This window comes from Felis catus, chromosome C1 (assembly GCF_018350175.1).
Source record: "Felis catus isolate Fca126 chromosome C1, F.catus_Fca126_mat1.0, whole genome shotgun sequence".
Taxonomy (NCBI): Eukaryota; Metazoa; Chordata; class Mammalia; order Carnivora; family Felidae; genus Felis; species Felis catus.
Window position 1 is genome coordinate 7740588 of NC_058375.1, and position 26853 is coordinate 7767440.

At 56.6% G+C, this 26853-nt stretch overlaps 1 protein-coding gene across 2 annotated transcripts in view; it reads right to left on the reverse strand.

The window, feature by feature from the left end:
- The window catches only part of CASZ1 (castor zinc finger 1), a 149073-nt gene that overhangs the window by 105083 nt on the left and 17137 nt on the right, over positions 1–26853 (reverse strand). Inside the window, exons 1-2 of one of the 2 annotated variants that reach the window (XM_045035075.1) lie at positions 18224–18486; positions 11276–11429 (exon numbers count right to left, since the gene is read on the reverse strand). The gene's annotated coding sequence lies outside the window, so the exon portion shown is untranslated. Of the gene's footprint in view, positions 1–11275; positions 11430–18223; positions 18487–26853 lie in introns of those variants that run through there. The other variant, XM_045035074.1, reaches the window with a different exon arrangement.

Genomic DNA, 26853 nt, shown 5'->3' on the forward strand with positions numbered 1-26853 from the left:
AGCCAGGAGATGAACGCGTCCCAGCCTGCATCAATCAAGAGAGCCGAAGAGGGCGGCCTGGTCCCCCACCCGTGCAGTGCGGCAGGGTGCTGCGGCGGCTTTACAACCAAAGCGGGCGCATCCAAGGGAGTGCCGTCACAGGCAGCGGGACAACCATATTGAAGACCCCTGTCCTTCTGCTTCCTCACATGTCACCACAGCTGCCTGCAACCAGTGGCCGTCACACCCACACCCGGCGCCCCCACCGGTTCGGGCCCCTGCTGTGAGTGGGGTGCACGGTGCTCCTCTCGAAAGGCTTTCCTCTGCCCCCTGCCCCCCTTTTTTTTTAATTTTGTAAACGTTTATTTATTTTTGAGAGACAGAGAGAGACAGAGCACGAGCACAGAATCCGAAGCAGGCTCCAGGCTCTGAGCTGTCAGCCCAGAGCCCGACACGGGGCTCGAACTCACGGACCGTGAGATCATGACCTGAGCTGAAGTCGGATGCTGAACCGACCGAGCCACCCAGGCGCCCCTGCCCCTGCCCCTTCTAAGCTTAGCCGAGGAGGACGTGCTCCAAAAACCCCACCAAATGGATGGGCCCGCCCTTACCTGCCGCTGCCACTATCCCCCTGCAGGAATGCTGGGCCATGCCCTGCCAGATAGGCTGTATTCTTTACCCATTTCCTTTCCCGGTTGTCAAACAGAACATTAGTGACTACAGATTAGCAGCAGGCCAAACGGCAAAAAGGGCAGTAGCTGCCCTTCATTCAGCACCTAAGGGGCCCCGACCCTGTCGTGAGCACTGTAGAGACCACATCCCTGCAGAGAAGGTACTAGTGTGCCCATTTTACAGAGGAGGACACCGAGGCTACGCATGGTGAAGAGACGGCCGCACACCTGCAAAGGGTAGGCCTGACTGTAACCCAGCTGGGCCGCGTTCCAAAGCCTGTCCCTCATCACCCTCTCCTTCCCCCACCCAGTTCTCTCATCTGACCACTAGTTCTAGGCCTGGCTGACCCCTCCCCGCCAGCTGCTGGATTCTCTGATTACTGTTTGTTTTTTTAATTTTTTAAAAATGTTTATTCTATCCATTTTTGAGAGAGAGAGAGAGACAGAGAGACAGAGAGCATGGGCAGGGGAGGGACAGAGAGGGAGACACAGAATCCGAAGCAGGCTCCAGGTTCTGAGCCGTCAGCCCAGAGCCCGACACGGGGCTCAAACCCACGAACCGTAAGATCATGACACAAGCCGAAGTCGGACACTTAACCAACTGAGCCACCCAGGCGGCCCCTCTGATTACTGGCTTAACGCACGTGCCTTGTGCGCTCAGAGCATAAAGCAGGCGACAAGTACGACTCCGTGCCGAGCTACCCACCGTGGCCTGCGGTGAAGGTCAAGGCCTGTATGGCCAGAGCAAGCTGGAAGGTCCTTCCAGTAGAAGCGGGTGTGAATCTGACCTGTCAAGGCAGTCCCAGCATCATCACGCCGGTCAGGTTGGCCTCCCTGCTGGCCCCTTCCTGCTTGCTTTGCTCTGTGGGGGTGGACAGGCTTCCATCCATCAGGATGAGGAGTAGAATTCCTCCTGGATGAGCCCTATGGCCACTGCTTCCAAACTTCCTTCCTAGCTTGGGAACGGGATGGGAGAAGCAGTCCAAGCTCCTGGCAGAGGCAGCAGGAGTCCTGCTGATTAATTGGTTCCCTGTCTTCCCCGAGTGCTCACCAGACACAACCAGATGGTTCCGGCGACACGCCGTCCGCTCCTGTCCTCCCTTAAAACGACACGACGTCTTCACCTTACATCCCACCTCCACCTTTCCCTTCTATACTGCAAAACCCCGAGAGCTCCTTCTCCCCCTCAGCCAGGCCCCGGGCCCAGAGAGCCCCAGAGGGACAGGGGCGACAATGAAAACCCAGGTTCAGGTTTGCAGCGGGGAGAGTTCTAAATGGAGCCAAAGTTTAGACAAGACTCCACTTTCTCTTTTGGCCTTCAAGCAATTCAGCTAGGGCAGACGGGGTGGGGGACCCAGGGCTGAGTCTGCCCCTATTTCCTGCAAGTGTGAAGAGATGACTCTGTATCTAAAAAACACTAACTTAGAACCCCAAACAGTCAAGGCTGGCTGGTCCCCCCTACCCTGCCCCAGGAGGGCACCACATAGAAGCTGCTCCAACTCGCTGGGGCCTCTGTAGTACCACAGACCTCCCCCCACCCTGCCCTGCCGGTTGGCTCTCTGTTGACACCTCTGGGTCCTGGGGGCAGGGGGAGTGGCCTGCAAGGTGCATGACTGTGCCCTCCAGGTGGTCAGCCTGTGTAGGCACGCTCCCCCAGGCATCGAGGAACGGAATAGCACAATCCCAAGGGCAAGGAGCCAGGGTCAAGCAAGGCTGGGGCCACAGCTGAGAAGCCGTGGTGGGTCCGGGAGGCCTAGGAGTAGTGAGGGCATCAGGCCCTGTTTGGGGAAGCCACCCGATGCCCCGGTGGCAGCACCTGTGAGATGTGGGCTCCGGCTGGTAAACCGCATTCCCTTTGCTGGGCACTGGCTTCCCACTTATAAAAATGAACCTGAGCCGGATGACCGTGGGGTCTCAGGGAACATTCCAGAGCTGCTGCATGGGAGCGACCGGTAGAAGGCCTGCTCACAGCGCTCGAGACGCCAGCTGAGATTGTTGCTGTCAATATTATTATTACTATCATTTTCATGAGCACTGCTCTTTACTTTTTATTTGTTTTTATTTTATAATGTTTTATTTGCTTTTGAAAGAGAAAGAGAGCGCTCCTGGGGGAGGGGCAGAGAGACATGGGGACAGAGGATCCGAGGTGGGCTGGGCTCTGCGCTGACAGCAGAAAGCCCTACGCGGGGCTCGAACTCACAAGCCGTGAGATCATGACCTGACCCGAAGCTGGACATTTAACCAACTGAGCCACCCAGGCACCCTGCCTCGTTTTTGATTCCAAATGTTCCGTGAGCCTCCTTTCAGTCAGAGCAACAGGGTAATGGGGAAAGTCTGAGCTTACAGTCTAGAAGAGCCACATTTCCTGAAATTTTCAGCCCAGAATCAAAACTAGTGAAGGAGAGAGAGGGTAATGGAGATTCGAGCAGAGGCCGTGAGGGGTCTGGCCACGTTTCACAGGCCCGAGTGATCCCAAACTGGCCCACACGGGATCTACAAGGCACTGACCTCTGAGGAGCCCGAACTCGGACATGTGACTGGCGCTTCCCGGCCCACCTTAGGGGGATGATCTTGGGGATGAAACATGATTATCTAGGGCAGCAAGGGTTAACGCCGGGGCTGGGAGAGGCCAGGCAGCACGGAGCACTCCCTGTTTATTAATAAGCTATTTATCACCAGCTTTGCTTTTAATGCCATTTGGGCTTAATGTCGTTAATGAAATATAAATACCCACGCTAACGATGTCGGTCAGAGGCAGCACGGGCAGCAGACGGCTCGCGAAACAGGGCCAAACCGCCGGGCACGCTGGGGAAGAGGCTGAGAGCTCGGGCGGCCAGCTCCCACCGGCCTGGCACCCCCAGCCCCCTCTGCTCCCACCACGAGGCTGCACTGCTGGTTGTGCCGGGAAAGGCCAGGAGGAGGGTGGCCCAGGGGTTGGGGGAGAGGAGGCCCCGAGGGCACAGGATGCTGTTAACTCCTAGAGGACACAGCAGGAGTGAGAGAGCTCCCACCTCGGGGGCACCGCCTGCCTGGCATCGGGCCCCTTGGCTGCAGGAGGCTGGACAACCACCAGCTGGCAGCAGGCCCCTCTCACCGCCCTGAGCACCCTGACCACTGGGAACGGAGCCGGGGTAAGAAGGGTCACGAGAGGGAGCAGTAAGGATCCCATAGTAAGTAAGGCTTCCAACAAAGACCACCCCTCCCTGCGCCGAGAATGACATCCCAGGCCCCACTGGGTGGCACCACGTCCCGGAAAACCTGGCCCGGGCTATTCAGGCTAGTCGGCCGCCTTGGGGGTGCGGGCGGAGAGGTCAGCAGATGGGCATTTCTGTTCGGTGCCCAGAGGCCTTGGAACCTGGAGGCGACCCTGCACGGCAGGCTAGGTCCCTTACCTCCTGCCTGACCTGGCCTGGCCCTTCCCACACGGTGGGCCATCCCTGCTGACCTCTCCGGAGGCTCAGAGCAGATCGATGCCCTCGGCAGATGACCACCTAGCCCAGATTACCCCAGGAACTTCGGGCCTTTCCCTCTGGAGAGACCCCAGGCTATTCCCGGACACCAGTCTCGCCTGGGGAAGACGGCCCTGGGACTTGCTTCCCGGCCTGGAGCCACAGCTCCTTCGAAGGAGACTTGGACTCTACTCACCCAAGGGCCACCTGGGCCCAAGTAGAAGTGAGAGACCCGGGCAAGCAGCTGACCTTTGCTCCAGCCTCCTCCACCTGGGGCACTTGGCACCGGAGGTCACTCGGCACTGGCCCCGCCTTGCTCCCCAAGGGTGCTACCTCTTCCAGAGGGAGCTCTGGGCTGTTCTTGGGAGGGAGCCCAGCAGCCTGCGGCCCTCCCCGCTCAGGATTGTCTGAGAAAATGCACGATGACTGGCGAAATCTGAATTTCAGAGAAATCTTCCGTACTTTTTTAGTGTATGCCCCTGATATCACCCGGAATGCACTTACACTAAAACTTTATTTGTGGTTTATCTGAAATTCAAAGGTCACGGAGCATCCTGTATTTTTTTTTTTTTAAGTTTTTATTTTAATTCCAGTTAGTTGCCATAAAATACAGTGTTCTGTTGGTTTCAGGTGTATGACAGGCATCCTGTATTTTCATTTGCTAACTCTGGCAACTCTAGCCCGCTTCCCAGCAGGTTAACACCTGGCAGGTAGGTGAGCAGGACCGTACGGGGCAGCGAGGGAGAATGGACATTCCCGCCCATCTCAGGACAGCAGCCTCCTTTCCAGAGGCTCCGTTCGTTCGTCACTGCCCCCCTGCCTGCCCTCTCCCCTCCGTGGTCACTGCCGCACAGCCCAGTGCCACGGCTCGCCTGCCGGGGTCCCCTCTCCCTGCACCCCTCAAAGTCACCTCCACGTCCCCAAGGAGTACAGGGCTCATTTGCTGGGGCTTGGTGGAGCTCAGCTCAGCGGCTAATCCCCTGGGTGGCTCCTGTCAGATTATTAATTAGCTAAATCGGATCGGTCCTGGAACAACATGCGCTTGGACTTCAGATAAAGCAGGCCAGGGAAGCTGGGCGGGGGGCTGCTTAAAGTGACAAGAGCCTGTTTCTGAACCGCTCCCCAAGGAGGACTGGGGGACGGGCAGGCGGAGGCTAGGGCGGGGGGTGTCCAACGGCGCCCTCAGCACTCCCCTCACCTGCTCAAGAGAGCACCCCCCCACCCCGGGGAGGCAGTGAGTACAGATGCACCTAGATGGGGCACCGAGGGTCCCCATGAGAGGATGAGTTGGTGACAGTTGGGTCTTGCTTTTTAATAAAAAGAGCTTGTGCCTAATCAGATCAAGTCACCCAGAACTCTTCCAAAAGCTTCTTATTACACTTGGGGTGACGGCTACCAGGCCTGCAGGATCTGGGGCCCCCCAGCGCGACCCCCGTGACCTCCCACGGCATCTCTCCCCAGCGAGCTGTCCTCCAACAAGCCAGGCTGTTCTTGTGTCTGGGAGCTCACGCTTGCCGTTCACCCCGGGAGGAACACTCTTGTCCCAAGTACTGAGTAGGAGGGCTCTTTCCCTCACCTTCTCCGTCCCTACCGAAAGTCACCCTCTCAGCGCTGCCTTCCCCGGATGCCACACCCGGAATTATAAACCATTCCGCCCCCGCCCCTCCCCTGCCATGCACTCTCCCCATTCTATTCTAGAAACCTGCTGGTTTTCTCCTGGACACACGTGGCCATCCAACAAATACTTTATTTCTTTATCTCGTTTGTCATTTGCCTTTCTCCACTAAAATGCAAATTCCGCAGCACAGGAAAGTTTGGCCGGTTTGTTCACTGCTGCGGTCTGGTTCGCAGCCTCTCTCGGTACGGCTTGATGAATGAATGAAAAAGACACATGAAAGACCAGAGGTTAAAGGTCAAGATTTGGACCACCACCTCTTCAGACTCAGAGCCCATTGTGGCTGGGCCCTGGGCCGCCCTGGGGGCTTCCCAGGTACCCGGCTCCTCCCAGGCCCATCCCCTGCTTCCCCAGCTCTGCCCCCACACAGTGGTCCTCTTACAGGTCCTATCATTTGCCCTAAAGATGTATTTCCGGTTCTGGGTCTCCTGAGGGATGGCCTGGGGGATCCATCCCCCTGCCACCCAGACCCTCCTCTCCTGGCTGGGCCTGCTACCCAGAAGCAGCCGGGGTTAGGGCAGGGGGTAGCGATGAGGGGTGAGGAGAGGGAACGGGGACTCCCAGCTGCTGCCCGGGCCCAGCTCAGCTGCCGGCAAACTCCTGGGCTTGGATTGTTTTGACTTGAGTCGGTGAAGCTGAAATATTGAGTCACGACGGCCCTAAACTTCATTACCAGCTTTTAACGCAGATTACTAAGGGAAAAAAGTTGCTTTTAATTGCTTCTCCCGATTAGCATTTCTGGAGAAGAAACTAGTGATTAATTACACCTTCCCACTTCCACTCACCCTGGCCACGGGGGTCCCAACCCCAGGCTACCACATGGAGGCTCAGGGGCAGAAAAGGTGCCTGTTCTGGGGCGGGGGGGGGGGGGTGGCCAAGAAACCAAACCAGAGAGAAGACTTGGGTGGGGAGCGGGAGGTGAGGAACCTGCCCAGAGCGGATTCAATGGAAAACCAGCAGCTAATGGTGTCGGCAGCCACGCAAGGGTCCCTACACCCGCTGCCTCAGGCCTCCGTGTGGAGGCTCCAAGGTCACGAGGACAGAGGCAGGGCAGAAGTGCTTCTGCCCTCGTCCACATCCACAAGACGTTAACCCTCCCAAAGCCATGGGCCGCTGTTCCTTTGGAGCGACCGCATCATCGAATGAAGAGGGGCCCCTGGGTAGCTCTGGCCGGGCGGGAACTCCCAGCCCGGCCCCAACCCTCTCCTCTTGGGTCTGCACCTGCTGGGGCCCGGGGGCTTCCTGACTCTGCCAGGGAACAAGGGAGAACCGAGGAACGAGGCCCAGGGCTGGGGCGCTGGCAAGATCAGGCCCAATTCTCACACAGAATAGAAACCAGAAACTTCCCAAGCCTTTCGGTTCAGCCATCCTCCTGAGCATGAAGTTACCCAGGGGTGGCAAAGGGCTTGGGCCCCCAGGCCCCTCCGCCTGCACCTCTCCTGACCCCAGCCCTGCTTGCCTGAGCGGCCAGCCCCACATCAGATCAAAGCCCGGGAGGATGGAGTTGGAAGCGTCCAGTCCAGTTAGGAGGGAAGGCCACGGATCTAGTGCAGGCCGGGGAGGCAGAAAGCAGAAGAGCCTCCCACGCATGCACAGACACACACGCCTGCCCACCCAGACATGCCCCCCCCCCCCGCCTTAGCCTGGCATTTTGATGCTGGCTGACACCCCCTCAGAGCCAGGCAGAGGCACCAGCTGCACGCCTGGGACATCCCTGTCACCCCTGCAAGCCGTCCCCAGCCTGCCCTTCTGCTCTCTCCTGTCACTCCCCCTGGAGGTCAAGCCTCCAGAGCTTTCCTGGAGGGCTGAGCTGGCCCATATGGCTGGGAATATGTTGCCAACATGGGCAAGAACTCACTGGGGCCCCCGCAGCCGGCTGTGACGGCCCCGTGCTCGCTCCAGGGGTAGGGCTGTGTAGCACTCACCCCGGAGCGTCGAGGATTGCTTCACTGTTACAGCATCACTGTTTGGGGTGGCCTGCCTCGTCCTGACCCGAGCAGGTGACACCAGGACCCGGGAAAGTAGAGCCTTGTATTAAAGGCCCAGGAAAAAGGGACAGTGGCCCACGTCAAATCTGACAGGCCGCCTATGGGAACTCACACTGTAAATTGTGAAAAGACTTTCCACGTGGAAAGATTGCTAGGATCCCTGCCCATAAACTGGGCTGGAGGTTAAGCTGGCCCGAATGGAAATGAGGAGGAGGCCTTAGACAAACCCTGTTTTTGGGTTCTACGTGACCGGATGCACGGGCGAGAGGGTCCATAGACGCTCAGCCCTCGAGAACACGGATCGCATTTAAAGCCACAGTGAGAGGAACTGTACGGACTGGGTCCAACCTCAGACCCGGCACTGAACTCGTGGAGCAGAGGCACAAAACAGGCTTCGGTGCAGTCTCGGGGCCAGAAGGATAGCCAGCTTGGAAATCCCTACCGAAAACGGTGCCAGAGACAAGCAGGCCTCTGGCCCTCCCTCCACATGCGGCCGACCGAGAGATGCCTAATCCTCTCTGCCAGGCTTTCTCAGCAGCCAGCATAGTGCCCTGGATGGTGCTTCTCCCTAATCCACAAGACAAGACACAGTGCCCCTGAAAGCCACGGGTGGTTCTTAGCACCATCAGGGTGGGTGCGTGAGAGGGGAGAAGATGCAGGGCCACAGGGGGCGTCTGTAAAGCTGGAGCCAGGACACTGGCTCCTTTCTTCGCCGCTCACTCCATCAGCAAACCCTATGGACCTGCCCTCTCAACACACGGACTCCGTACCCTTCTGTCCATTTCCACCTTTCTCGTCTCAGCGGCCACAGCTGCCTCCTCTCTGGCCTCTTGGTCTCTGCCCTTGCCACCGTGCCACCCACTCTCCCCGCCGCAGCCCCAGCCATCTTTTTCATTTTGTTTTCAATGTTTATTTCTTTTTGAGAGAGAGAGAGAGCACGCGCGCACGAGCAGGGGAGGGGCAGAGAGAGAGGGAGACACAGAGTCCGGAGCAGGCTCCAGGCTCCGGGCTGTCAGCACGGAGCCCGACGCGGGGCTCAAACTCACGAAACGGGAGATGGTGACCTGAGCCGAAGTTGGTCACTTAACCGACTGAGCTGCCCGGGCGCCCACACTTCCGTCTCTTTAAAACGAAAACAAGATCACTTTACCTCCACGCTTGAAACCCTCCTGTGGCTTCCTGTCACCCAAAAAATAAAATCCCACCTTCTCCCAGATCACTAACCCCTACATAGCCCATCCACCTCCCGGCCACCAGGACCTTCTTTCTGTTACCAGAGGTACTGAGCTCATCCCACCTCAAGACCTTAAGACTAGTGCTCTCTTTGTGGAATATTCTTCTGCCTTCAGATGGTTCAGATGGTCGTCGACTTCCTATCCTCCCATCTCAGCTAACTCTCACCTCCTCAAAGTGGCCTCCTCTGACTGCCCACACACCTCACACTACTCCGTCCTGTGTCCATTCTGCACTAATGGTGGCCTCGTTCTTTTCTGTGGGTTTCTTGTCTGCCTGCCCAGCCAGAATTCCAGGAGAGCCAGGGCTGTCTTGTCCAACTCTACCCCCAACGATTGGCAGACACCAGGCCCTCAGGATCTGTTGAATAAACATTACCAGTTCTTACGTGGCACAGCCAGAAACAGGTAGAATCTGAGCTAGGCGGGAACAGGGCTGCGGACCAGGAGCCAGCGTGGACTCGCCCCTCTCCCACACTCTGGTGAGTTGAGGTAGGGCACCTCTGAGACCACAGATCGGCCCTGCCACAGACGACATGGGCCCACGGCCAAACCCAGTACCTGGAAAGGAGTGAGTGAGTGCAGCGGGGCTTGGCCGCGCCGTTCCCTTTCGGAGCCCTCGGAGTCCCCAAGCTTCACTGTCAAGCCCCAGACGGCCGATGCCAGGATGCGGGAGCCCCGCGGGACGCGTGGAGCCCGTACCCTATGCCGGCATGGCCCCTGGGAGTCAACAGTGAGTGGAAACTTCGGAAAGGGAAAAACTAATGGGCATGTTTTGCCGAGGGAACAAAGAAAACAAAAAGCCTGCCACTGAGAACAGAACGGGCAACATTCCCCCTTCAAAGGGGGCTCCACGGGCGCTTTGGCAACCTGCTCGTGCACTGTGGCTAGGGAGGCCAGCAGCCAGAGGCTCCAAGACACGTGGGCCTGCCTTCCCAGGACCCGTGATCATCAGAGAAGCAGAGTCAGGCAAGAAGAGCTCAGAAGTGGAGACACACGCAGGCGCTGGCACCAACACCCCAGCAAGATGGTCCTGCCGACAGTCTCGACACGGCCATCGGCGGACAACAGCGGCACGCCTCCAACGTGGCCACACCAACTCCTGGAGCGTGATCACATTCTGGACACCGGGAAGAAGAGTCTCGGCCACACAGTTGTTCCTCCACAGTAACCCAGGGCCACATTTACATCTGATTTGCAAATCCCTGGCTGCATCCAAGGCTTCTGCTAGTCCCTGAGGTGACGCGGTCTGGCGCGAAGCAGGCCTACAGCTCTGGGGACCTCTCAAACCCCAGTGGGCGCCAAGGCACCCATCGCTGCCAAGCGCTTCCTCCCTGTAAGTTCAAAGTCCAGAGTTGCAGAGCCTGGCCACGGAGGGAGGGGCAAGACACGCCTGATTGTGGCGCCCTTGGGGAGGGACGGCACAGGGTGGTAAGCCGGGGCCGCTGAATCCTGTGTGGCTCACACGGGAGGCGTGGCTCGCGGCCTCTACCCTCCCAACCATTCTCCAGACCCTCAACCTCTGCCCCTGTCCTACCAACCTCTCTGGGCTGGTTCCCTTGGGATCCTAAGAGAACACTGAATAATGACCAATAGGTAGCGAGGCACCTGCTGTGTGTCAACCCCACCCGCCACCCTCCCCACCGCCCCCAGCAAAAACCACCACGTCTGATATACCTGCAGGCAAATATCTGACAGTACAGCCTCATAGACTGCCCATCCCTGGCATGAGTGACCTGCCTTAAGCGAGGGGTGATTTTTGAGCCTGGATCAAAAGACACCTGTGGCTTCTCCTCTAAGGAGGGTCCTGCCTGGGCTGGAGAGAGCCCCCAGCAAGTCACATGTGAACTCAGAGCAGTGTGGCAGCCTGCGGACAGCGTGGCAGTCCAGAGGGACCGGACCCACCGCTCCCAGAGGTGACGTTCGGAAAGGACTCTAGGCCTCCCCTGGAGTACCCGCGTGCTGCTGGCACCATTCAGTGGCAGGATTCTTAGAGGCCATTATTCCAATCTGTTTATATCACAGGTGGAGAAACCGAGAAAGCAGTGAGTCAATGTCAAAGCCAGGGCCAATATACAGTGTCCTGTTCCTAGGCCCGGGCTCCATCCTCAATCCTGTGTCTTCTTACTTTCACCTAGGGTGCCTGAGCTACCCCCATCCAGGTCAGAACCCTCCTGAGAAAGGCCTACTGGGGATCTCTCCCAACAAGGAACCCCCACACCGGCCAACTACAGCCCCGACCCACATCTCCCAGACACATCTGGGAATCAGGAGCAGCTACCTTTGTGTCCCAAGAGACCGGGGTCCAAAGTCCATTCCACTGTGCACCACTGGAGCTGCAGGGTCCCCTTCTACGGGAGGGCTGACAACCGTGGTGGCTGGAAGGGCAGATGGGATGGAAGGGGTCTTGGCCTTCAGTCAGCGAGGTCTGTTTGCTACCGGAACGAGAAGGGAAAACAGATTATTAGACTCCCGTTGAGACCCACGTGGCCCCTCAAGACAGGACGGACGACAAGACGGCACGGTTCCGACACTCGGCGCGGTAGGGAGCCATCCGGCAGTCGCTGCCAAGAGATTCTCGGACCCTGCCTGCCAATCGGCGGACGGCTCGGCTGCAGTGAGGGCCAGGTCTGACCCTACAACCAGTGCACCCTTTGCACCATTATTAGCCAACTGCAAAGCAGTTGTCACAGCTAACAAAAGAAGCAGACAGGTAGAAACAATAAGAGGCCAATCAGATGCCACCCCCAGGTAATAACAGAGTGATCACACCCAAGGCTCGGCACCCCAGGTGAGAGGTCAGCCTGACGGTGGATCAAGCTGACGCTGGAAGCCAGATCAGACCCACGCAACCGAACCAAGCTTCGGGCTCCCCAACCTCCACTCCCTCTAGACTTTCCCTGGGCCGGCTCCCAGCTGCTCCCATGACCCCCCAGTGGCCCTGTGGGAGTCTCTAAAAACAGAATCAACAGGTGTCTCTGCAGCTACCCAGGATGGGTCAGTTTGGTTTCTTCTCTTTTCCTCTTGCCCACCCCCCGGCACCGTCCATGTTGCTACTGCGCCGGGGTGCGACTGCGCCGTTGCACCCCATAAAAAAGAAAAGAGAGTGAGTGCACGCGCCCAGAAGGGGGCCGCTGAGATTCCTTCATGATAGGTGTTGGGCCAAAAAAAAAAAAAAAAAAAAAAAAATGTGGCCAAAGAAAGTTGGTGCCCTGCGACCAGCAACCTTTGTGTCAATTTAGGCAAATATTGTGGTGTTTCCATGGTGATTCCTGTTTTGAATATCCACTACACTCACTTTTTAAAGGGCTTTTCCTGTTTGCGTTTCAACTTCAAATCTGTAAATATTTTTGGCCTTTTTAGAAAAATTAGCCTGTGCGCGTGCAAGCACAAACCCGGCACCGGACCTCCGTGCACACGCTCCCAGGCCTGGAGGTCCAGCCCGATGGGCGTGAGAGTGGGGTACGGAAACTCAAGGGGGCTCTCCATCTGCTCCCACACCCACCGTGCCTACGGGGCTGGCATCAGGGAGTGGGGTGGCTGAAATTCCAGTCCTTTCCTTCTCCCTCAACCGACCGGGCCATCCACACCACCTGTGTGCTCGCTCCCAAAGCGTGTGAGTGGGCTCGGCCTGACTCGACAGCGTGGCATGGTGTGGGCAGTTACCCGGCAGGTTCTGCAACATGGCCCAGCCCTCTGATCCCGAGCCTCCCTCGAGGGCACGAACCCCTCCTCTCCTGCCTCCCAAGGTCGGGCCAGTGGAAGGGGCTGTTGGGCAGTGAAGGTGACAGATTCCAGCAGCCGCTGCCCCCACCTCTGCTCCGGGGCACGGCCACGGGCCATGGGGATGGGCCAGTGATAGTGGCCCTGGGCTTGGATCGCCCCGCTCCCACCCCATCCGTCAGCGCCATACAGGGTTAACAGCGGGTTTCCTGGTTTCCATGGATTCCCGCCAGGCCCCTAATGTGAGTTTCGTGTGATTTGGGGAAGTGGATTTCCTTTGTTTTCCAGTTTGGGAATATTTTTTTCTTTAAAAAAGAGGAAAAAACACTTTAATGGGAACTTCAGGGCCACAGGGAGACTTACTCTCTGGGCTCTGCCATTCCCCTGCCTGTTGGTCCAGGATCCCCCAAAGCCCTGGGCAACCCACCCGCCAGCCAAGTATCCCCAAGCCAGAGGAAGGGGTGCCTCAGACCACCTACAGCTCCCCGCCCCCAGAACATTCTTCTGCTCTGTGTTGGGGGGGGGAAGGGACGACTCTATTCCAATATCCCATCAGAACGACCCCTGCCCCACCTGAAAAGCCAGCATCTTCTACGGGTGGCTCACACTCTCCCCTTCCAGCCACACACCTTTCCCAGGGAAAAGGTCAAGGGGAACATTCCCACCTCCCTGACTTCTGGCAAAGAGCGAGAAAGACCAGGATCTGACCACACGCAAATGGGCATGTGAACCATACCAGGTTCTTCTGCCCTGGCTCAGAAGGGGATTCCAGTCACAGGGGACCAGGGTGTCCCAGGCCCTGGTGGGGCCCTTGTCCAGCCTCCTCCAGCTGAGGGAGGGGCCTGCCCTGGGCAGAGGGAGCTTCTCACCTTGGCAAAGCAAGAGCAGCTGAATAAAGGGTGTGGCCTAGCCTCCTCCTCCCCCTCCTCCTCAGTCTTCCCCATTCCTGCCATCCTCCAGCCCTGCCAAGGTGTGGCCTTGCTCAGGGACTGTCCCCAAGCAAGCAGCCTGACCTATTTACCAATCCAGGGCACAGGCCCTGGGGCCTGCCATGGTCGGGGCCCTCCCACGGCACAGGCCCCGGGGGCCATGGCAACAGCAGGAATCTCGGTCAGTAGGTGGAGAGCCCAGAAGACACAGCTCTCTGGCCAGCAGCTCCAGGGTGAAGGGGTGAGAAGCCATGTGTAGGTACAGAAATAATACTGGGCCGAGAATCAGAAGATGTGAGTCTGAGCCCCAGTCCGGCCACCTAACTTGCCGTGGACCATGGGACAGGCCACATGATCTCCCTAGGGCCCCCCTTTCCTCACAGATGGAGAGGACACCTTTCTCCCTCCTACCCAGCAGGGCCGGAGGGTCATCCCCAAGAGATGAGCAAGGTGTTACCGGTGCTCCGGCAATGTCCTCGACTACCACCACCTTCTTCTTCCACACCTCTTCAAGGTAACCTTCCAGAATCCACTCCAAACAGGCCATATGCCTCTCTGCTCTGCTCCTCACACATCTTTCATTGTGGCATTTAAATCCATACTGGACTAAAGTAATTTGTTCACGAGTCTGTCTCCGCCGTTGGGTTTTTAACTCCTCAAGGGCAGAGACCAGGTCCTAATTATCTCTGCGTCCTCAGCATTTAGCACAACAGCTGGCCCACAGTGGGCAGCGTAAGTGTTTGTGGAACTGGACTAGTCCCTGATCTCGTGTCAGGATCAGACGGGCCCGGCACAGCGTCATCCCTCTCCAGCGACAGAACACTTCACCGGCTGTTTGCAGGCTTTCTTCCTTCTGGTTCCCCTAAGCACAGCCTGCACCTTGGTTTTCCCAGTCCAACATTAGCGCCATGAATGAGCAACTTTCAGGTTCACGGGGACCGCTCGGTTACCCGATCCTCCTCCAACGGATGCCGGTAAGTATCGACGGAGCTCCTACTATGTGACAGAGGGCACGTCGGGAGTGGAGGGCACAGCAGCTGAGAGGTTTTCACCCTCATCTGCCGGCAGGCCTACGTGATGCCTTCGATTCGTCGAGCACCACGCTAAGTATCGTACGCGTGTGATCTCGCCAAATCTTTACAACGTGAGGTAGGAAGCATTAGGGCCCGTGTTTAGATTAGGGAGGGGAGGCACAGAGAGATATGAAGTGACTCGCCAAAGGTCACACAGCTCAGGCCCGGGCTCAGGGCCCAAATCACTTCACAGTTCTTCTCTGTCCCCACCCCTGGTCTCTTTCCCCTCCAGTATCTCAGTCCTCCTGCCCCCACACAGGTCTCCATCAACCCCCCGAGAGCCAGCAGAAAGCACTCAGAGATCACAAAGGAGGACGAAGGTAATGCTTAGGTGTTTCCTTCTGGCTGGGCTGTGAACGGGGGCAGGTGAGGCCTATGGTGAGGTGCCTGGTCGGCAGGAGAAACCCCTGAACCTACTTGGTAAATGGGGTCCCAGTTGCGGGCATGGCCTCCGGGAGGGGGAAGGGGTCTGAGCAGCCCATTGCTGTCATCTGGCGAGACAGGGACAAGAAGGCCACCAGAAGAGGGCCGCTCTGAGTCATGAGGTTCTGTGGGAATGGGACGGCTTCCATTTCTTCTCTCCAGACAAGGGGCAAGCTAAAGGGCTTTACCACGAGGATGGATTTCTGCTGGCTCCCCCTCACTGAGACCACTTGCAATGCACGTCTGCCTCGGCGATGTGGGACTCAGAAAGCCCAGTTTGCACCTGGGTGAATGGGTGTGGCCAGGGCGCCCATCGTCCCCAGGGGAGAGAAGACAACAGGAGGTGACCTCCCCTGTAGAAAGATCTACACCAGAGACGATAAAGGGGTAGATGGAAGGTCAGGCTAGGACGCGGAGAGGACAAAGCCCTAATGAGCAGATTTCAGAAACCACCCGGAGTGAAAACAAAAACACAGACGGGTACGTTGCCCAACTTCGGGCTGTATGGAAAAGGGGAAAGAAAAAAAAAAAAACAACAATAAAAAAATCCACATCTTAATACAAAAATCCTACATGATGTGTTGTGGCACGAAAATGTTTTTCACTGCATTTTTCATCTGTGATCTCACACGGCCTACGACGGGTCCGCCCAACGCAGTAGGTATTTGATGGTACACAAACAGAGCAAACACATACACAATTAACCAACACAAGGGCAGCAGATATTCAAATTGGTCCAAGCTGGCATCTCAGGGCTTCAGGTGGCCTCCGGAGATGGCTGCTGTTGGCTCTGCGCAAGGGCCCCCTGACCGCTGAGGGAGAAATAAATGGGGCAAGAACACAGCTCAAATGGAAGGAAACGTGGAGTTCTGTGAATTCTCAGAACTCAGCAAGCAGAACTCCCGGCCAGCGGGTTATGCGGCCGTTCTGCGCTTCGGGTGCCGTCCTGCTGCCGACCGGGGACAGAGAGGGGACCCACGCCCCAGGAGCCCCTCCTGCGTATCGCTCACCCCAGTCACTGTCTCCTTTTTGTTCCGCCCCTCCCCCCTTTTAATTGTTGGATGAGTTTACAGAGCTGTGTGCCAAAAACAATCAACTCTAGGGAACAGAGTTATACAAAAAAGGGCGTGTCGCCAGAGGGAGACGGATATCCATGGAAACCACCACCTTTTCACGGCGGCCTAGGTGAAGCCGGGACGGGGAGGACAGCGTGGGGGTAGGGAGATAGACTCCACTCAGAACAGGGCCCCAGAAAATGCCGGGGTCGCCAGTGACCCGAGGGAACCACCTCAAGTGGGAGGGTCGGGAGGAGGGATTGGCCGGAGACCACCAGGAGGGCAGGGCTCGTGCACGTACGTCACCCTGCCAGATCACGGGGGCAGTGCCACACGGTGTTCAGCGTACAAGCTTTGGAGCCGGACTGCCCGGTAGGAATCCAGGCTCTGCCGTTTGCAATTTAGGTAATCTTGGGCCCGCGACTTTAACCTCCCCGTGCCTCAGTTTCCCTGTCTATAAAATGGAATACTAAATCAAAAAGGCTGAAGGAAGGCGGGGGTAGGGTTTCCAGGCTCCGCCACAGTCCAGGAAAATAACGGCCGATGTTTGTTAAGCAGTAGGTGCTAAGGATTTTAATACATCAATATGTATAATCATCGCAAGAACCCAACGAGGGGGGCTATCGTCTCAACCGGATAGACGAGGGCGTAAGATTCAGAGAGGGGTATAACCCACCCAAGGTCACCCACTCAGAAGCGGTTTGAACCCAGGCCTGGGTGGCACTTTCAAACGATACCACGTGGCAAGGGAAGGGGAAGGGGAGGGGCTGGGGAGGGAACAAGGCAGAGATGGGCTCTCAGGAGGCTCCCTTTCCAGACTGGACCGAAATGCACAGCAGTGGGACCCAGACATGTTTTTCTCAAGCTTCCAAAGGGAAAACAGAAATCCTCCAAAGCCAGTGACTGCTGATGGGAGGAACAAGGAGCAGGGAAAAGTGGAGGTGGCCCACAGGCCCAGGTGCTCACATTCTTCAGGAGTCCCCATCCCAGCCCTGACTAGAGAAGGCCCTGTGAGCCTTCCCTCCCGCCCGGGCGGCCACCTCCAGCCAACAGCAGCACCTCCCAGCAAGAGAGGCCCAAAGGCCTGGGAAAGGTCCTACTTCTGGGTCAGAACCCTGCGAACAGCCCAACTGTCTGCCTTCCCAGAAGCTAGCCAGATCCCTGGAGGGGACGGGGAACAGGCGAGGGGCGCGAAGGGGAGCACGGGTCTCCCCTGTGGCCAAGGCCAGGCCGGCGGAGCTCCAGGGAGGCCGAAAGCTGGAGTCAGAGGCTGCCTGCCCTGAGTGGTCTGGTCCTCACCCTGCTCGGAGACGGAGGCCACAGCAAGCTTGGTGGCTCAGCCCTTTCTGCCATCGACCACCCAAACTCATTCAGATATTTCCTCTCTCACTTGCTTTTTAAAAAAAATTTAATGTTCTCTATAATTCATCCGTCCCAGAAGATAATCGATAGAGCCCGTAATGAAAATCTGAGCCATATTTTATGATCCGCTGCAAGCAGAAAGGGCCACATCAGCAGGTCCGGTTTTGGCTCTCCCTCTCTGTCTTGCCCACTGCTCCGGGGATCACTTCCCCAGGCGGTCCTGCCCACAGCCCCCCACCCAGAGCCCTGCCCTCAGCCACGTGAGGAAGGCGCGGACGGCCCCTCTGGAGAAGAGGCTCGAGCCACAACCTCGGCATCACCCCAGCACCCCAATGCACTCACTCCACCAACCCGTGACAGGATGGTCACCTGCCGTCGCGAGGTCTTCCTGGAGCTGCCCCTGGACCTGGGATCCCCAGCCCCCCTGCCCTGCAACCTCGCAGCCATCTTTACTCGGGCCCTTCCAGAAGCCTGAAGACCCTCACTAGGATCTGGAGGCCTGGGCAGGCTGGCCCCCCAACCAAGGCATTCAGTCCCCACCAAGGAAGGCTGCCCGCTGCTCCCTGGGGGGGCTCCTGCTAGGGGGTGGTCCTTGGGGGCTCTCAGGGACACCTGGGACTCTCAGGTCACTGGAGGGTGGGTCATTAGTGCTCATTTTTACTACCTCCAACACGTCCCTCCTCTCCCTGGTCTGTGCCCTGTGAGGTGACCGTGTGCAAGAGCCAGCTTGAGGGGACACACTGGGGGCTCGGGGGAGGCAGCCTCCTCCTGCTCTGCCAGGGCCAACTGGGGGGCAAGCAGAGCCCCGCCCCTTACTCTGGCACCACCACTGGGAGCCAATCAGCGGGCAAGGTTCTGTTCCTCCCAGAACCCCTTGCTGCCTGGCACCAATCAGAGCACGCCACAGCATCAGTGCGGGGCCAGGCGACCCCAGCAGGCCCAATCAGAGCCCAGGAGATGTTCCAAACACCCAGGGACAAAGCCTCACACCAATAAGAAGGGTGATTCAGCCCCATCATGAACTATTATGCAGCCGTTAACACACATTGGCCCAAAGCAGGAAACCCCAGATGACTCTATTGTTTAGAATGCTGTCCAGTACGGCAGCCGCTGGCCACATGTGGCTCCGGAGTCCTTGAAGTGCACAGCGGCTGTTGACTGTGGCACTGAATTTTTTATTTGACTTGATTTCAGTTAATTTAAGTTTAAAAAGCCACGTGTGGCTAGAGGCTACGGTATTGGATGGGGCAGGGTTAGACAGAGAATTTCCTCGATGTAAAAAAACAAAAAATTCTTAATAAAAAATTTAAAAGCCTATTATATCTCAAAGCAGTGGAATAATCATTATTAACTATAATAACGAAAATAGTTAACGTTCACGCGTGCCGTGTGCCAGGCTCGGTGCTCGATATTTTATATGGATCCTCACAGTGAATCCAAGACGCACACGATCATCATCCCCACTTTACAGATGGGGAGACTGAGATTCAGCAAGCTTAAGGAACTCACCCAAAGTCACACTGCCGGGGGGCAAAACTGGGTTTCGAACCCAGGTCCCTCTGTTCTCCTAACCCATGCTTTTAATGACCACGCTACATATTTTTAAATTGTTTTCTTCACACTTTTTTTTTTTTTTTTTTTGGTCTTTTCCAATGAGCCATGAGCATGAGTGATAATCAGGGAGAAAATGTGGTTTTTTAAAAAGACCTAAAAAGAGGCAAATCCTCCTCCCTCGGTGGGGAGTGTAAAGAGAGATCTCTGGGACGCCTGGCCAACTGGGCTTCTAGCTTTTGGATGGAGAAAGAGAAGGCAGTGTGGTTACGGGCCCCCTCTGTCTCACGCTCCCACTGCCCAGATGCCCACGCTCAGGAGGCCCGGGGCCCACAGACGATGCTGGGCCTCGGATTCTCCAGCAGCCAGTCTGCCAGCAGCGGGATCCAGTTTCCTCCCAGCCCCACCCTGGAGTCAGTTCCTGACAGGTTTCTCAGCAGTTTTGCAATCACCACCCGGGTCTGCATCTTAAAGAAGGCGGCAGGCCATGGGGCTGTCTGCAAAAGACAACGCACACCATTCTTACCGTGGACCACCCTTTCCCTCTACCTTCTAGAAGAGCCAGGAACTCTGGGCTAGCAGCCCAAGGCTGGGACATGCTGTCTTCCCTCTGTGGGCATGGAGAGGCTTGTTTTTCCCAGGGGGGCGGACAGTCATTGCCTCCCTCTTGGGACTGCATCGAGGCTCAGAACAAGGGGACGCACAGAATCCCCTTGAAAGGTCTGTGATGGAAGAAGAAGCCCCAGCAAGTACTGAGCCTGGGTAGAAATGGAACCAGGGAAGATTCCGAGTCGTTTTTGCTTTTTTTCCCATAGCACCAACCAGGGGGTGGGGAATAGGGAGCGATTACCCTCCATGGTCGGGTTTCCATCTCAGCTTTTTCCCCCTCCTGAGAGGCATAGACGGTTCTCCTTTCGGGGCAAGGAGGATAAATGTCCTTACCTTAGAAGGGTTTTTTTTTTTTTTCTTATTATTATTATGGATTTTTGGTTCCCTGCTGTCTGCAATTCTCTGTCATTGCCAATCTACCTTAAGTTCCCTTGGATTTATATATTTATTTTTTGGGTTGGTTTCAGGTGCTTCTAGTTTATCAAACAATCAGCCTTGTGAGGTACACTGGGTGTTTCCAGAAATTACATCACAAAAAATCATGCAATTAAAGTGTAAGGGAAAAAAAAACATAGCTGTTGCTTCATTTTGTATTTTAATTAGCGACTTATTGTAAACGTAGACTTTTAAAATGGAGGCGCCTAAGCAAAGCCAGTAAACAAGTTTTTCTAATGAATTAATTTCACCTCTTTCCTCCTCCTCCTCCTCCCCCTCCTCCTTCCTCCCTCTCCTCCCCCTCCTCCTCCCCACCAGCCCAACTGTCATCTTCCGAACTTCTTGGCCTTCTTTCTGTCTATTTCACTTCTTAATCCTTGCCCGATACATTGCGGGAAAAGGAAGCCCCCAAATAAAAATAGGAGCCCTGGCCTGTGTGATCGCAGAAGCCTTGATGGTGAGCATCATGGCTGAGGACCCAGCGTGCCATCTGTCACCGCACCCCTTGCTGTGTCCCCAGCCCTGCAAACTCCTCTCTACTGGGTCCCAGAGATCCCTCTGCTCCTGCCCGTGCCCTGAGCTCAGGAAGGGAGAGAGGAGGAAAGCCCAGCACAGTGGTGACTGCCCAGGCAACTTGTTGGGGGGGTGGGTAGGCATGGAGCACCTGTGGCAGGAATGAGGTGAGGCAACCTGGAGAGAGAAGGAAGCCCCTGCTTCTGTGAAATCCAAAAGCCCACTACTGGGAAGAGGGAGAAGGGGCACAGGAGGGAATGTGTAGTCAGGGAAAGAGAAGCTGAAATTAAAAGTCTGTCTAGGTCACATGGCAGCTCAGAGAAAGGACACATCCATCAGCCCCAGGTACCCCCAACCCCTGGAAGGGTAGACCCAGGCTGCCACCCTTGGTGAAACATCAGACGGCTGGTGTAGAATCTCGCTCCTCCTCTCATAGAAAGTTCCCAGCCTTGGTGGTGGGAGGGGGGGCAGAGGGAGAGGGTAAACTCATCTGCCTCTTTTAGCCTAGTTTCTGAGAGAGAAGGCTGAAGATGGGGGCAGAGTTCCCAGGAAAGGTAGACAAGCCCCAGATGTCCTAGAGAAGGGCAGACCCCCTGGAAGCCGCCTCTGCCCCGCATCAGAAATATCACCGGAAAGTGTCTGAGCCCTCCTGTCACCCCGGAGGCTAGGCCAGCTTACCAAGGGCACGTGTCCGCCCCAAGCACCAGACAGGAGCACACCTCCTCCCTAGCGCTGCATCTCCAAAACCAAGGCAGAGACACCGTGGAGGAACAGGTCTGCCTTACCGACCCTCTCCTGGGGCAAGCCAGGGCATTCAGCATCGTGGGCGAAACTCCACACTGGCCATTTTTACGTTGAGTGGGAAGAACCCTAACGACGTCCTTCGGAAGGGCTGTCTTCCACCTGCTCATTCCCATCTCGGACCGTCCTCAAGCTGGGATCCCCCTTGCCTCGGACACCAGGCCCCCTCCCCTTCATTACAACAGGTGGCCTCCAGACAAAACTGGCGGGGAGAGGGGCACTCAAGAAGGCTCTAGAACACCTGGCGGCAGAATCCTGGCCCCCCGCTCTCTAAGATGCCCAAAGAAAGGAAAGAGGGGAGGAAGGAAGAGCCAGAGAGGAAGGGGCTGGACCTCCATGTTATCATTGCACCGGTGGGAAGCCAGACCTAGCCTCACGACAGATCCTGCTCGGTTCAGCTTCAGTCGGAAAGGAAAGCTCCCATCAAACATGGGCTGGGCAGGGATGTGGGCACCGAGATTAGGAATTTGGAAAACCATCTGAGGAACCTGGCCCTGGGAAGACAGCAACAGGATTTAATACCTTATCCCTGCTGTCTGGTAAACACCCTGAACCATCCCCGCGCTCCGTTAGGCAGCCTCGGATCCTCAGGTGTGCCGGCGACGGGCAGGTAGAGACAGACGTGGGCAGAGACAGGAAGGGAGGGAGTGTGGGCCTGGGGGGAGGGGGGCGGGGGAGGAGCTGGCCTGGGAGGTAGGATGGGTGGCAGCCAAGCCAGACAGTCAATGAAACAGCTGACAGGTGCAGGGAAGGGGGGCAGGGAGAAGAGAAAGGTGAGCCGGGGGTTTGGAATACTTGGGGATGCCACCGTCACACCCCAGGGGGCTGAGTAGGATGACAGGAAGGGTCACAGGCTTGTGGGCCAAAGACCTAGAAGTTCTGGCCGCCTCTTCTTCCGGTTAAAAGGGCCACTGGAGAGGGGCTACGGACCAGGCCGCAGGCACTGGCCCAGCCAAACCAAATGGGACAAGACCGTAGATAGGGAACTACCACGGCCACCTAGGAGAGCAATCCACGGTGTCCTCTAGGGTCACCCTCTTCCGAACACACAGGCATATGCCGAAAAGAAAGCCAAATCAATCCACATAGAGCTTCCTTCTATCCAGGCTGGAGCTGATGTGTGAAAGCCAGCCCCGGGAGGAAGCAGAGAGGGCGGGCGGCAGTCCTGGAGTTTCACAGAAGAGCCTCCGCTCTCCAGCGGTGGCCTGGGGACAGTCAAGAGTAGACAAGTAGAGAAGACAAGTAGACAAGTAGACAAGTAGAGAAGAGGTGCCCAGGGTCCCGGCTGTGCCCTGGGGTGGTCCGGGGGGAGCCACCTTGGCTGTGATGCTGGCACAGAGGCGGGGCCTAAGTAAGGTGCCCCTGGAGCCACCTCCATCACTAGGCCACACCACTAATCCTCTTTTCCCATTTCCGTCTGCTCCTTGATGTAATTACAGTTTTGGATTGAAATCCCCCCGGAGCGTAACCCCCCTCTGCCTGATGCACTCTCTAAATCCTTGGGTACACAGCCATGCATCTCCCCGCTCTCAGGGAATCGGAAACCATTTCAGACGCTAAAAGTCGCACCACTTCTCAATGTCCTCATCTCTGGTTTGTTTCAGCAGCCCTCTCGAAGCTGTCCTCGCCGGGGCCACCTCGGCCAGCTTAGGTCCTCCCGCTCCGTCCCCTCAGCCACCAGGCCCTCCTGTTTACCCCGCAGTGGGACAAGAGGTTCCTGGCCTGTTATGGGGCTGGGCCTAGAGTCCCTTGTCTCCTGCACGAGCCCCAGATCCCCAGAAATGCCACCTGCAGACCCCTCATCCAAAAGGAAGCCACGAGGCCCAGACGCAGAACTTTCCAGCCCTGGCAAGAAGCACGTGGGGTGCCGGCTCTGCGGCCGGAGGCCTGAGCCTTGGAGATGTCCCAGCACCCAAGTCTGCTCCAAACGTCACCCCACAGGCACTGGAAAAGCCACCAGCAGAGTGCCCACCCTCCTCTGCTCCAGTGCCAACTTCCCTGCGACCCACAGCGCGCTAACACCCAGAGCTCACGCCGTCTGCAGTCAAGGAAATCTTCAGTTGCCTCTGCCATCTCTGATCTGCTTCAGTTTCTCAGCTCCAGTCTTGCCAGTATCCACACTTTGAATCTTTGCGTCAAACACACGCACGCACGCACACACACACACACACGACACTCCCAACCAAGGCAGAGAGAACACACTGACAAAAAACCCACAAAACCGAGGGTTGGGGCTGGAAACCCGTGTCACCAGCTCACCGTTTCCCCCACATCAGGCAGGCGGCCAGAGAACCCTGGGCAATACACGCTGCAGGCCTCGCCAGACATCAGTACACTTGTTCGGGTCCCTACCCTTTGGAAGCTGGTCCCCCAGTGCATCACTTCGGGCCACTGCTGCTGATAATTTCTCAGAGATAAACAAACCGGTTTGGATGAAACAAGCGTCAACCTGAATTCTTCACCCAAAACTCAAAATGAAACTCTCCGATCACCTATTTCCTTCCCGTCTCCACCTTCCTGTGCCCTCATCTGCTTCCCTCAAACTCGGACAAACTGGATTTTTATTTTTTTTGGCTCGGTTCTCCAGGCTTTTCGTTACTACCGCACCTGGGACCACTGGGCCCAACCCTTCTGAAGGGATGCTGGCTTCCCGAAAAAACGTTTTGCTTCCTGTTTCTTAAGAATGCACAGGTCAGGGGCGCCTGGGTGGCTCAGTCGGCTAAGCATCCGACTTCGGCTCAGGTCACGATCTCGCGGTTCATGGGTTTGAGCCCCGCGTCGGGCTCTGTGTGGACAGCTCAGAGCCTGGAGCCTGCTTCGAATTCTGTGTCTCCTTCTCTCTCTGTTCCTCCCCCACTCACACTCTGTCTGTCTGTCTCTCTCTCTCTCTCTCTCAAAAATAAAGATTAAAAAAATTAAAAAAAAAAAAGAATGCACAGGTCAGAAGGAAGAAGAGACAAGGGGAACACATGTCGGAACCTCTGCTGGGCTGGTTTCCTGCCTGGGGATGCTTTTTCTTGGCTCCTTTTAGGCTCAGGGTCTTTTCTTCCACACTCCTACTGCTCCCCTCAATTTTCAGCCCCTTTAGAAAGGGTGTGTGTGTGTGTGTGTGTGTGTGTGTGTGTGTGTGTGTGTGACATCTGGTCTACCCCTCCTTTCTAGGCTCAGAGGGAAGAGGTTGCTGAGTTCCCCTTGAGGAGTCACCTGGTTAATCGAGGCTCAATGTCAAGACAGGAAGGAGGCCAAAGGGCAGAGAGGATAAAGACACAGCCCTGAGGTCTGTGGCCACGTGGGTCTTCCCGCAGGCTCAGTGCGTACATGCTCGTCTACTACCCAGAGTCCTCTGGGCCTGGCACTCTCTCGCCCACCTCCCCGTCCTACCCAATCAGACCCCTGTGCCCCTCCAGCCTCTCTGTAGAACACTGTCTACTTTCTGCTCTGAGCTAGTCCGGAACCTCTGCCAGGGCTCCCGCCTCCCAAGTCCCCATCAGTGGGGTCTGCTCGGTCCCGGTAGCTAATTTACACCCGTCAGGGTTTAAAATAGCAGAGGCATAAATGAAAAGTCCAATTTCTTCAAATTTGCATTGTAAAACCATCCTTCAACTTCCTTGAAATAAATTTTACTATTTTATTAGTGCAAACAAAATGGTAATAAAACACTAATACAGCGCCTTGTATCCAGGGGAAGAGCTAAAATTAACATAGAGCGAGCAGTGTTTGCTATTACATTCAATTACCTTTTTACTTGAGATTTACATTCTCATCCCCTTAATCTCCATAGTAGTGTCTTCAAAATCATTCCTCCCAGTCTCTGCCCTTCCGGAGCCCCCACAGCTGGAAGCCAGGCCTCCTGCCCAGATGGCGCTCACCCTGGGCATGGCGCCTACCCCTGTCACCACAGCTGCCTCTTGTCAGAGGGTACCACGTCTCTCCCCTGCTCGTAATTTCCTCACGTCTCGGCCTCTCAGTACTCAGCAAGTTCAAACCAAAGGGCTCCGACACAAGGTACATTCAGACACGCAGCTATCAATGAGCAGGTGCATGGGGCATGGGCCGGGGGCACTGCTCCACAAGCCTGCAAAGGCTCTCCCTGGCATAAGAAAGGGGCAGGGAGCTCGTGGGAGCCCTGAGGAAACTGGCGCCTCTGGTTTGACAGGTTGTCGGAGAGGGTTTGCTGCACGGCACAGCTGGGGACGCTGGGCCGGGGCAGGAAGTTCAGCTGTCCTGACGGGGGACGAGACGAGGAACCACTGGGGCCAGCCTCTCATTCTGTACACGGACGGCAAAGCTGAGGTCTTGTGGCTGCTCCCGGGGGACAGAGGTGGGGCTAGAAGGCCCCTTGTCCTGGCTCACCATCCAGGGCTCTTTCCTCTCAACAGAGTCCCTAAAACCAGACCAGTCACTCCAACCACAGCCGCAAAGCGTCCGGTGCTCCAAAAGGGTCCCTCTGTTTCCCTCTGGTCCCGGAAAGCAGAAGTCCTCGTCTGGGACCCATCAGCCTTGCCCCAAGCCACTGGCGGAGACGACCATTTTTCCAAATGGCCCCAAACTCTGTCCCGGTTCCACATCTGTCACGGACTAGCCGTGCGACCGTGGACAAGGTGGCTCTCCTCTCTGGGACTCAGTTTCTTCATCTGGCACAAGAACCCCTGTACTGCCTTCCTCGCAGTAACGATCACGAGGACGGAAAGATCAAGAAGGCACGTGACAGCCCACAGAGCCTCAGAAGCTCCACCGCAAATCTGTTCCCAACATGGCCTGGACAAGGTGAGACGGGGAGGCAGGGCTGGAAGCCTCGTCAGGGCCTCAGACGCGGACAGCTGAGTTCCAGGCCAGGCCACCACAGGCCACCTGTGTCTTTGCCTCTAACCTAAGAGACTGCTCTTTGGGGCACCTGGGGTGGCTCAGCCGGACAAGCGTCCGACCCTTCATTTCGGCTCCGATCGTGATCTCACGGCTTGGTGGGTTCAAGCTGCCAGCATGGAGCCTGCTTGGGATTCTCTCTCTCCCTTCTCTCTCTGCCCCTCTCCCACTTGTGCTCTGTCTGTCTCTCCCAAAATAAGTAAATAAACTTAAAGACAGACAGATAGATAGATAGATGACTGCCTTCTCTTACTGGTCAAACAGCGGCCAAAGACCCTGGATTATTCCCACAAAATCCTTTCAACTAATCTTGAAGAAAGACTCACCAATCCGCCCAGGGTCCAGGCTACCTGACAGGTTCATTCACTAGGAGGCGTCGTTTGGGCCAGGGAGACAAGACAAGGTGATACGGGAAAAATATATATATATAAGGCCGCCATAAGTTTTGTTCAGCCCAGCTATTACAACTGGGGAAAAAAGTGATTAAGGGGACACACACGGACGCACTCACGGTCATACACG